Source organism: Plodia interpunctella, chromosome Z (genome assembly GCF_027563975.2).
Source record: "Plodia interpunctella isolate USDA-ARS_2022_Savannah chromosome Z, ilPloInte3.2, whole genome shotgun sequence".
Lineage (NCBI taxonomy): Eukaryota > Metazoa > Arthropoda > Insecta > Lepidoptera > Pyralidae > Plodia > Plodia interpunctella.
In genome coordinates, this window is record NC_071324.2 from 5118963 (window position 1) to 5131872 (window position 12910).

General features: G+C 32.8%; 1 long non-coding RNA gene across 3 annotated transcripts in view; it reads right to left on the minus strand.

The window, feature by feature from the left end:
* Positions 1-352: 352 nt before the first annotated feature.
* LOC135310050 (uncharacterized) overlaps positions 353-12910 on the minus strand; it is a 60645-nt gene continuing 48087 nt past the window's right edge. Inside the window, exon 7 of one of the 3 annotated variants that reach the window (XR_010370325.1) lies at positions 353-501. This is a non-coding gene — a long non-coding RNA (uncharacterized LOC135310050). The remainder of the gene's footprint in view (positions 502-12910) is intronic. The other 2 variants (XR_010370326.1, XR_010370324.1) reach the window with 2 other exon arrangements.

Genomic DNA, 12910 nt, shown 5'->3' on the forward strand with positions numbered 1-12910 from the left:
TAGACTCTTCCTGTTTTCCTCATTTTTGTTGATATTCACAGGCGGTGACCTTATTTCCTCCTGTCTGTATGTCCACAATTTGACATTGTTTTTAAACTTACCGGCCAGCCCAAAAAAATAGTAGTATATTTTAAAATTTAGTTCATATGTACGTAACGGGTTTCTTTAAACATATTACAATAATAATTTTGTGTGGTATCATTAAACAGTAATTTTGACTGCTATAAAAAGGTGATCACAAAAATATTTTCCTATAACCATGGAATTGGGAATTCCATTCCTACAAATTCTTTATACATCGTCATGGAGGTCTGACGTCAAGCAGGCGGCCGGTTGTAAAAAAACACAGCCGGATCTTTAAAAAATAATTTTATTTTTTACAATGGCAATAAAACAAATTATACTTGTAAATGAAATATAAATAATTTATTTTATTTAATATACATTGACGTAGCATTTTATTTCAATTTCTCGTCAAGTATTTGCTTCTCTCGAGACCCCCTGAAAATTAGAAATAAAAATATGAGAATTGGATATAATATATAAATACATACTTAAAATATAACTAAACAGTACAGACTAAGACGTGTTGCCAAGTATCGATGGCAAATTATATTATTAAATAACCTGTATTTTCATTATTCAGTGAAATCTTTACAGACGCATACATTACACAAATTACTGGTAATGGGAATAACTGCAGAAACAGAGGATTTGTGTCTGAAAAAAAAACAAAACACGAAATAGACAAAAGAAATTAAATACAGTATGACCATGGAATTAGTAGGTACTCTTTACTAAATCCATGAGTATGACCAGGTCAAAGTAAACCATCAAACAATTTTTATATTTCACTGAAGAAAAAAGTAGGATGTAGAACGATGAGTCTTCATGCGTTGATGATAGCAGCCGTAAAGTCAACAAAGCTGGCTGTGATATGCTGGTACGAGCCCATGTCACAACCAATTTGTCGACCCCCAGCCGCCGGTCCAATCACTGCGGTGAACAACAGCCCAACTTGTCTCGACGCTCATCAAAGCTGGCTGTGATATGACTGTAAAACACATGACAACCACTTTGTGAGCGACGAAATCAATCATCTTGTTAGTTTTAATTCTTTGATTCGACGCCATGTCGCACAGCCCAACTCGTCAAAAATGGCTGTGATATGATTCCGGCTTGCTACATTGCACAACCATTTTTACGAATGGGCCACGGACCCGTGCAATGTCCGTCGTCCTAAACAGATGTGGTCGTCTCCGTAAACCGACCACATCAAAGTGGCTGTGATATGGAGACGGAAGAGACATTTCACCGCCGCTTTGACAGGCTAGGCCCGAGAAACGTTCATCTTAAGTCCGCTTGCGTCTCGTATGACGTTAGTACGAATGAGGCCTTGCTCATCAAAGCTGGCTGTGATAGCTACTGCATGATCTATAACAAACCATCTTTGATGGCAGGGCCACATTGGGACTTCCTGAAAAACGAAACTTTAAAAAGTCCACATTAAACAAATTCAATATCAAATAACAATTCAAATAATAAGCAAATGTGAGAGATATGAAAGACATCTGGGGGCAATGCTGTGATATTGATCGACAAAGGAATTTGCAGGAATTTAACTGAAGTGCTTACTCCGCGCAACCCACCGGTATTGCTAATTATATTGAGTGGCGGTAATGCGGTGATACTATTTTAATATTTGATTGAAATTAACTGAGCACAACGTCTAGAAACTCAAACTATCAATAGACTGCGAATCCGTAGAAGTGCACCAGACGAACAAGTTCGCAGCACTAATTACGCCGAGGCGAACTCAGCCAACGAACTTTGCTGAAACCGTCGAGGACGTGCCTGAATCAAGTTATCGATTCGAAAACACAATTTTCTCTCGCGATGAATAAATGCAACAAACACGACGACTATTCGTGTAATAAGATTTACAGTCGAACGCCCGCATTGCTGATATTAAAAAAGAAAATTCCAACCAGATGAGTTTTATTCTATTGAACATATTTAAAATACGGGCGCTGGAGGGAATGGAGTATACGAAATATGAGGACCACATACCTTAGACCGTTTGAACTCTGAAAAGTTTGCAGATTATAAATTCGGATGTTGCCGGCAGCTTTGTTGTTCCATTTATTTTTCACCTTCACCCCAATATAATGTCAAGTAAATAAAATGAACGTCAAAAACGTTTTGAAACTACTTTAATGCTTGTTTTTTATTATTATTTCTTATGATTATATTATTTCTTATATATTAATATACTTGTAACTAAGCGATAATTGATAAAAATAAATGATTATTGGTATAAATATATTGCATACTCGGCTTCCTTCAGCGCCAGCTTTAATATTTAGGTACCTATTTAATAACTTTATAGTTAGGTACCTTACGATACTAAAAAAGTTTCTGTCCGTTTTTACATCTGTTCTCGTTATTTTAAAAGGTGGCAGATTGTATTTGTTACAATTACCACCACTTAAATTGTCTTTGTCTTAGTAATTACAGCTCACCGTACGTACCTACAGGGGAGAGCAGCGGAGCGATGTGCTTCCATTACAATAAGCCTACATAATCGCGTCAAAAGCTTGCGGATTAATGCTATATTCTCCACAAAGCGATTGTCAGTAATGAAAACCGATATAGCGGCTATTAAAAAACTGCATTTAATGGAATAAAGTCGAGGGCGAGTCTACCAGAGTCCTTCTTTGTGAGTTATGTTCTTCGTCTCTAGAATTTTAAAGTGAAAGAAGAGAAGAGTTATTTACGTGATTAGAGAAATCGCACATCTAACTTTTTCAATAATATTTCGTTGGCTACGTTTCTGATTACATTATTGAACTACGTGATATTAGTCAATTTCTCAGTATTTAATGCAAATCATGGTCGATGATTCTGCTACATATATAAAGGGATTCTCTGGAATCATTATTATATTCGAATACAGGAGTTCGTATAGAAAATACAGTGCATGTAATTTATAAAGCTGATGATAATTCACGAGCGAGTGGCGCCCCCGGAGGTTTGATATCTCTCATTATACGTCAATAAGCACCTCCAGTCCGCTGTTTACCCGACCCTGCCTGCGATAAACATTGTTGTGTACACGCGCGCCTCACAGCCATCACACCTTAATACATAAAAGGCCACATTAACTACTAACTTTCGATTTAATGCACTCAAATTTATCAACATGTTTACATTCACAGTAGATATGCCACTTTTTATAATTACAAGTTTATTAGTTTCTCACGTTTTAAATGTTATATTGAAAACGTTGACAAATAAGTACCTGAAATTTATCTGAATCAAAATCAATATAATCTTGAATTAGTTAACAAATTTAGTTGATAGTCACGATTTGTTTAAAAGAAAAAGAATTGGCGTTTACATGACCAACTCATTTGGCGGTCTCGCACAATCGCATTTATAATGGCGACTCATGGAATGTCACAAACATGCAATTAGCCGCTATAATGTTACCAGTAAGTTACCGAAGTCTCAAACATGTACTGTTATTTAAGTTGCATCACGATAATTGATATCATTCATTGGTCACACTTTCTTTAAATTATATTATTTTGTGATTTCATGAATCATAATATAAATCCACTCTAGCCGCTTCTCCCGATTTCTCTTGGATATTATTAAGTACATGTGTATTCGATTATATAATTTATTAAACTGATATATAATTGAGCGGAAGCAACAAACATTAAATTTCTATATTCTAGGTACTATATATTTATATATATATATATATATATATATATATATATATATATATATATATATATATATATAATATTTATAGTACCGTTGTAGTATTCAAACAATTTACAAAGACTACTACAACTACTATAAATATTATATACATATATATATACTACAACGGTAATATAATATTTAACGGTAATATATATATATATATATATATATATTATTACTAAGACAAAGACAATTTAAGCGGTGGTAATTGTAACAAATACAATCTGCCACCTTTTAAAATAACGAGAACAGATGTAAAAACGGACAGAAACTTTTTTAGTATCGTAAGGTACCTAACTATAAAGTTATTAAATAGGTACCTAAATATTAAAGCTGGCGCTGAAGGAAGCCGAGTATGCAATATATTTATACCAATAATCATTTATTTTTATCAATTATCGCTTAGTTACAAGTATATTAATATATAAGAAATAATATAATCATAAGAAATAATAAAAAAAACAAGCATTAAAGTAGTTTCAAAACGTTTTTGACGTTCATTTTATTTACTTGACATTATATTGGGGTGAAGGTGAAAAATAAATGGAACAACAAAGCTGCCGGCAACATCCGAATTTATAATCTGCAAACTTTTCAGAGTTCAAACGGTCTAAGGTATGTGGTCCTCATATTTCGTATACTCCATTCCCTCCAGCGCCCGTATTTTAAATATGTTCAATAGAATAAAACTCATCTGGTTGGAATTTTCTTTTTTAATATCAGCAATGCGGGCGTATATATATATATATATATATATATATATATATATATATATATATATATATATATATATATATATATATATATATATATATATATATATATATATATATATATATATATATATATATGTATATATATATATATATATATATATATATGTATATATATATATATATATATATATATATATATATATAATATTTATAGTACCGTTGTAGTATTCAAACAATTTACAAAGACTACTACGGTACGGACGGTGCGGCAATAATATACGATCTGTATTGTGACACACCGAACACACACACTGGGTGACTCACTGATAATCGTCATGTCAGATGCCTTTAGGAGTCATGAATAATGATTCTTGCAAATTTAAATATTTTATTTCAAATAGATAATGACGAGAACTTAAAAAAATATCGAAACTACGATAAATATTGTAGCAAAATATACAAAATATTAGCTATTAAAAGAATAATAACTCAGTAAAGTGTTCCTTGCGAATCAATGTTTAGTTTTTCCGAATGACAGACACAGAACAGCGTATAGAACCTAATTTCCGAAGCCTTTTATACATCCTCGGCGTAAGTCGTTAATATGCATAGTCCTTACGACTCTCGCCTCGCTTAACTTTAAATGCTTAGCAGTATATCGTTTTTTAGCGTGGATAATATGTATTATGAAGTATTATAGATGTACACGTCTGACAGATGGACAGACATGACGAAATTATAAGAGTTCTGTGTGTAAACTTCGAAATACTGAAAAATATAATAGCGTATAATAATAGCAGAAACAGACGATCGTCTGTGAATTTTTGAAATCGATATAAGATTCTATCGGATGTTTATTTTATTTTTTTCATTCAGTTGTAGTTCAGGCTAGTGCCAGGTATAAGCTAACAAAAAATGAAGCGGCGTTCTTTATCAGCGCTTCTCAATCTTTTTTAAACATAGAAGCCATTTGGAAACTTAGTATTTGACGGAACCCTAAATTTAAAAGTTTTAATGTGTAAACTGACCCTGTTCATTGAAGATTTCAAGTTTCATATTTTTTAGTTTCTTGTGACGTATTTTTAATATGTTTTAATTATTTTAGCAAAATTAATTATCTACTAGTAGGAATACATATTTTTCAATATGTTCAATTTTTTCATGGAGTGCCGTGGGTTATTGATTTAGAACGTTTCCTCTACATGGTTGTGTAACGTGTTAAAGTGGCTTAATAATCCTAACGAATATGCATTACTATATAAGGTTCTACAATCTCTACAATCAGCATTACGATGATACGCCACGGGAATTATTTGTTTTCTACATTTAGAACATGTCGGCCGAAATTTCTTGAAATATTCTATTTTTTTAGTTTTGCTCCGACTAACGTAGTTACAGTTTGAGCATCTGCAGGTACATTCTTGCCAAATGTTTAAAGTGAGGACATGGAACAAACCTATTTAGAAATCTCTCCAGAATTGTACCTTTACGGTTGAGTGTAATGTAATCTATAAAGTGCCAGAAAAATCAATTAAGAAAATAAAAACAATTACCCTCAATCCTTTAATGTTAAGTTAATACATACGAGCAATGTAATAAATCTGAAACTGTTCACTGTTTCAGAAATAACACCAATGAATTATTAATATCGTATGGATCGAGTTTGAGTTAAAACAGGACTAATTAGTTAATCTCACGAGCGCTCGTGAGATTTAACTAATTAGTCCTGTTTTAACTCTCGACAACAATTATTAAGAATAAGCTGAGCGCAGTTTTGGACACAATTTTAAAAAATAATAGATTGTGAAAAGGAAATATTATTTCTACGAAAACCATCTCACCCCTATTTCTTAAATTTAATACTGGCAAGAAGTAAGATAATGGAAATCTGAAACTAGGTCAGTCTAGTGTACTTAATTAGCGACGACGACAGCAGGAAAAGTCCATTGTAGTGTCATTGTCACGCTTGTTATCTAGGAAAAATTACTATAATGATACCTTACATAAGTATATTGTACTATATATTCGGTGCTAGCAGCCCGGCCTGGCTTGGCTCGGGTAAAAGGATTTTATTCTATAATATGCAAGGATATTGTTAAATAGTGAACGCATCCATTTTTATATTATAACTTGCAACACTCATATTATATGTATTATTAGCAACATTGTTAACGTCTATTCCGTTCTGTCATTAAAGCGTCTCTGAATTTTTATTTCACACAAATATTTTCTGCTGAAGCCATTTTCATTGATGTAGGTAGTCGTCATAATTTTGTAATTCGTCTATTGCTTCGCTCCTGCAAGTTTTTTTATTGTAACACTTGTAGTGTATGTGCAGTAGGTACAACCCTATTTTAAGATAACAAGACTACCGTTATATAGACCTTTACTTAAAATAATAATTGTCAAGATTGAATTACATATATAATACAAATTTTGGCATAAGTATTTTAATACCAAAGCTTACGGGAAAATATAAAATAAAACCTAGAAATAATTTTCAGTTTCTTCATTTACAAAAATTGGATCGTTCGCAAACGAGGAAAGTCTTTGTATTTAATATCTAATTTGTTCTAATTAAAAACTGGCAATGTGCTAGCAGCTAATCGTTAATTAATTGTACGTTTACCTGTGACCTACGAAATACAATAAATATAATGGGAGTTCAACTATTCGAAATAACTATACTGGGAAATTCCACATTTTGGGAATTTCCCAAAACGTTTTTTTTTTGTGATTCTACTAATCAGGGAATCTTCGGTGGTTCTCCTAATTTATTGTATTTTTTGTGAAAATATTCCATAGATTTACGATTATTACGGGACATATTGGTTTTTAATATGAACGTATCAAAAGTCGCGATCATGAACGTATCTAGTCTAGGTTTAGTCTGCATCATCACCGCTATACCTAGGTGCAACAAACATGCCAATTATTCTATTTATTTACCTATGATGTGTGTCAAACAGACGTAGTTGAGCTATTCAACTATAATATATCATATGATAATATGTTCTTGTAAGTCCCGGAGATGCGTGCGCATGCGCACATATAAATAGGTTTATTTGGACCTCTTTAAAAAAATAGAAATAAACATTAAACCAATTCTTGGGATACAAATATTTCATTAAGTAAATAATTCAAGTATCTATGATTGATATGTTCAGGACGATGTGTTTTATAGCGGAGGACAAAAAACTATCCATCGTTATATTGGACAGCTAGAGATGATAAGAAATTAAAAATTCGAAACAAAGTGCCATGGCTGAGATTCAGTTTTAAAATTTGTCATAATATATTGTATGCATTCTGATATAATGATTTATTTTATCCCTTACCTTCTTTAATAACAATTGATTGTCAGACTACGCACCCCCAAAACTACTGGCTAAAAAGCTAAAATTTGGAATGTAACCTTAGGGAGAGTAGTATTAAAAGATTACTCGGAATTTCTACGTGAATCGCAAACACCACTTTTTACGGTTGTAGGTACGAAATCAACAATTTAAAAGCGCCTCAAAACGCAAGGGCAAGTTTATCAAAACCTTGGAGTTCATTGAACTAGTGTTGCTAGGACTATTCCATTAGTAATACGCAACACTTGTTTTAACAAGTTAATTGCGTTTAATGGTCGTGACGTTTCGTACTTTTATTATACAACTATATGTATTCTAAAATTGAATGATGTTGAAGCTCCAATATGATAGATAGCTGGCCATATTATGAAGTAAATTAAAAGTTCTATTAACGACACTACACTGATTAAATTTGTATTTTATATTGATTACCTACGTACAAAAGCCTAAATAATTTACGTCCCAAGAGTATGGCCTTGGCAACTTATTATAGGTACCAAACATAAATGAAAAAATATGAGGCACTACGAGTACCAAAGTAGGTCAAAATATTAAAGTTGCAACACAAGACCCGATATAGATCAACGATGTTTTAATTTTTAACTTCGTAGACCTGCGCGAGCGTGTTACCATTGTGTAGCAACGAAGTAGTTGGCAATATTGATGATCTATTTAATTTGTGGTAGGTATAAATAACAAGCTACGCGACCGGGCGATAATATCCAAATCAGCGGACCCAACCATAGATGCAATTGACATTTGAGTTATAATTATAAATTTACGGTAGATAGATAAATATTATTAATAAAATACTCAGGTACGATTGATCTATTTTAAAAGTTTTTATTTAAATTTCAATCTATGTATGCATGTATGTATGTTCGGGTGGAATCTTGCTATTCAATTTTGAAGTAGATATCTTTAACCGATTGAACTGAAATTTTGTGTTTACGTTTAGTTTATATGACAATACACGATAAGCTGTGTGACGTCATTCTCAATCCAAAATGGCGGAATAGTTATTTTAATGCATTTTAACAATAAAGATATCATATGAAAGGGCTTGTTGTGAGTAACTCGAAAAATAATATGACGTCACTCTAAATCCAATATGGCAGAACATCCAAAGGGCGGAATAGTTATCTTTTATGCACTTCTACGAGTACAATATGGGTATTTATATAGATTACGTCATTTATATAGATGTAGACACCTAGACAGCAATACCTAAAAATTTAAAAATTAATTAAAAGAAAGTAACTTTTTTTAAAAGCTTTTATTTAAATGCTCCAAAAACAAGAAAATAAATTTTGGTCTTTAAAATTGTAATTAGCAACTTATAACTTTATTATGCACAATTTATATGACCATAAAAGCTTGTCGCTCATATAAATTGTGCATAATAAAGTTATAAGTTGATAGTTTAAATTTTAAAGGAAAATGTTATTTTCTTCTTTTTAGGGCATTTAAATAAAAGCTTTTTTAAAAGCTCTTTTTCCTTTAATTTTTCCTCATAAATCTACATTTCTAGACGCTTGAAAACGTTAAACATGAATTAATATTTTTCTGTGTTTCACATAGTAAGTATATTATTAAGAAAAAATCATTGTTTTTAAGCTCAATGACAATGGATAATACTTATTATTATTATGTTACGCGATTGACGTGGTTATCTAAATATATAGGTTATCTTAAGTTATATTTATAAATAGATATAGAACAACTAAGATAGCATTAATACCTATTGCATATTCTGCGTACAAAAATATGTATGTATATTAGGTTTTATGATATGCGTCGATCACAATTTTTTATCGCTCTTTGCACCAATAACCGATATGGTAAGACTCCATACAAGTAATCAATGAATCTAAATAAAATCAGATTGGAGATCAACCAACTTGAATCAAAATCAATACCAAGCTGTAACCAGCTTCGACTGAGTGCGAAAGCTGAAACGAGTGAAAGAACTACATGGCGCAGTGTACAACACTTTCCAATTTTTTTATTCTAAAATTATAGTAATGTTAGGCAAACATTCTATTTTATACAACCGTCTTTCCTACAAAAGGTAGAAAACGGATATATCTGGAGGCACGGCAGTGCTCCGGCAGGCCAAGTCGAGCAAAAAAAGCGGCACGGCCGTACATCCTTTACTCGAAGCAATTAAGGCCAATATCGAATAACACTTCACTACATAATACAGAAAAAGAATATGTTATTTATTTTCATATCTCTACACTGATATACTATTATGAACCTTAAAAAACAATAAAATTTATAGTGTGAATCTATTTTCATTGTGTTAAAGTTTATTATTAAAGGTGATATTCACAAAAGTAAATAGTTTCAAAAATAACTTGGCGTTGATTAAATAAAGTGATAACCGTGAAAAATTACCAGGTTCACGTAGACAAAATGCCGCTTTCATTAAGTAGTACTTCCAGTATTTAATTTGTCTTGAGTTTTATCATATACTAGGAGTTTCAGAAAATCCTATTGTAACCATCTCAATGAGCTATACTCCCCAAGGAACCTACATACAATATTTCAGCTTTCTACGCCCATTAATATTAGGGAGTTTTTCTGTCAGTCATATACGAAAGAATTTAATAAAAATTGATTATTTCATCTGTAACGATATAAATAGGTATACTCAATAGATCAGAGCAACACTTAATAGCATGGTTAATAAATACGAACTGCTATTACATAACTAGTTACATACTTTTTTCGCGCGGGCAACACTGATGTGTCAACACGTCAAAGTAAATTACTCATCATATTTAAATATAAAATAATCATAAAAAATATAATAACTCAAGATATCTTTACGTAAATTAATAGAATAGCCTAAAATCAAGTGGAAGCATATATTGTGTCCTGTATAAACTCAAAAGTTTGTGTATCAGCTGTGATAATAAAGTGACAGATCGACGCCGGCCGGTTCAACGGCGAAATTTAAATCATTTATTCAAGGAACCTACATAAACCAGATAAGTATTGCTTTTAGTATCTTTATACTACAATAATATCCTTCCCACGCCAATTACAGTAGTTACTACTTGTTATTATTACCCTCATACCCAACTCAGATTTGCTAAATAACAATAACCACTTATTACACTGGCGGCATTAATTTGAGTTCTCACTTTGCTTACCAACCTGAAAGTGAAGTTGATGACCTGCTCATAGTGCCGCATCGTCCTTTTTCTTCATAAATAATATAGTTAAATTGCTTTACATACCATTTAGCGGTTTCAGTTCAATAGTCACTTATCACTTATTTACATGTAAGTGGATCTGCTGACTGAATGCTGAGGCCAAACATAAAGATAATATCTTAGTTATAACATAAGTAAATTTACTGCCCAAATAATCTTGGTATTCACCATAAAATAAATAGAACTAATATTTTTATTTACATTCTTCATCATCTACCAACATATATATACCATACTTGCAAATTAAAAATAATTGTAGTTATTCTGCACATAAATATTTTTGTTTTAAAGACACAAGCTTCTAAACAGATCATTGTCTTATATCATTTACTTCTCTAGTCCCAAGTTATTTATCCAAGTAAACTAAAGTAATATATCATTTCCAGCAAAAAAATGGCTCAATCCCGCAAAGTTACTGAACTCGAGGCCAAGCTCAAAGCTACACTCCGGGAGTTGAAAGATACTCAAGCCGAATGCACCCAGCTCAGAACAGAAAATGAAGACGGAGCTGAGCAGTTCCAACATCTGATCCAACGGAACTCCGTGCTCAAGAATGAACTAACGGCAATGGAAAGGCGCATCGAAGAGCTCTCAGCGGAATGTGTTCGCCTTCAAGATGTTATTGCTTCCATGGAACAATGTCGAGATACATTTGAAGCCTCCCTTGAGCGAGCTTCATTCCTAGAAAGACAGCTGGCTGAAGCAAAGGAGGATATCAAGTCGCTCCAGGCTGAGAAACAACTGGCTGCCTTTGTAAACACTTCGGCCCTATACAATGAGTTGGTGCCTGATCATGCTCAGTTTGTACAGTGTCAGGATGCAAATTTGTCTGTTAATAACAGTTTGGTTCCCACCATAGATCTCACTGCCACACCCATTTCAAATACCAAACGGAATTCTTTATCTAGCTCCAATAAAATTAAGAAATATGTTAAACTTAGTAAATTCATCAAAAAATCTGAAAATATTGTTAAAAAACAAAAGAATTCTGTAAAGGAAATTCCGATTAGACAACAAAAGTTAGATTTAAAAGTCCAGTTACTGTCCTGTGAAGACACCATTAAAAGTAATAATAAATTTATTAAAGAATTACAAAATAAGATATGTTCTCTGCAGTCGGAGTTGCAGTCCATATCAAGTAAATATGAATTATCAAAAAAAGTGGTAGGTGAATTTACTCAAGCACTTAAAAAGCTAAATGAGGAAAAAAAAATGTGTAGTTGTAGTTCAGGCGAGGAAATCCAAAACATGGAGGCATTCTCCCCTGACAATGCTGCTTGTGCAGCGGCTACAGCCTTGACAAAGGTTGTGTTGCCCCTGGAGACTTTGCCCCCTTTACAGGTATCTCCGGGGACTTCACAACTGAATTCTTCGACAATCAGCAGCACCACTAGTACTTTGGTTAGGTCAGGCTCTACTGACTGTGAGACCCAAAGAACTGTAATCTACTCTGATGAATTGGGTGCTAACCTGGGTCCCTTGCTTTCGAATTATACTACACAGAACACATGCAATATTTGTATGCCAGGATTACACATTTCACAAATAATGTCCAAGATCACAGAAGCCGGACAGGATGTTATAGGTGTATTTTGTGACCTTTCAAAAGCTTTTGACTGTGTCGACCACAACATACTGAAAAATAAGCTTAAATTCTATGGTGTCACTGGAGCGGCCCTTGATGTACTATCTTCTTACTTAGACAATAGAACTCAGAAAGTAGAAATTAATAGAGCAGCCTCTAACAGCGCTCCTGTGCACATGGGCGTGCCTCAAGGCTCCATTATTGGTCCTTTTCTATTTCTAGTTTATATAAATGATCTTCCTTGTCTTGCCC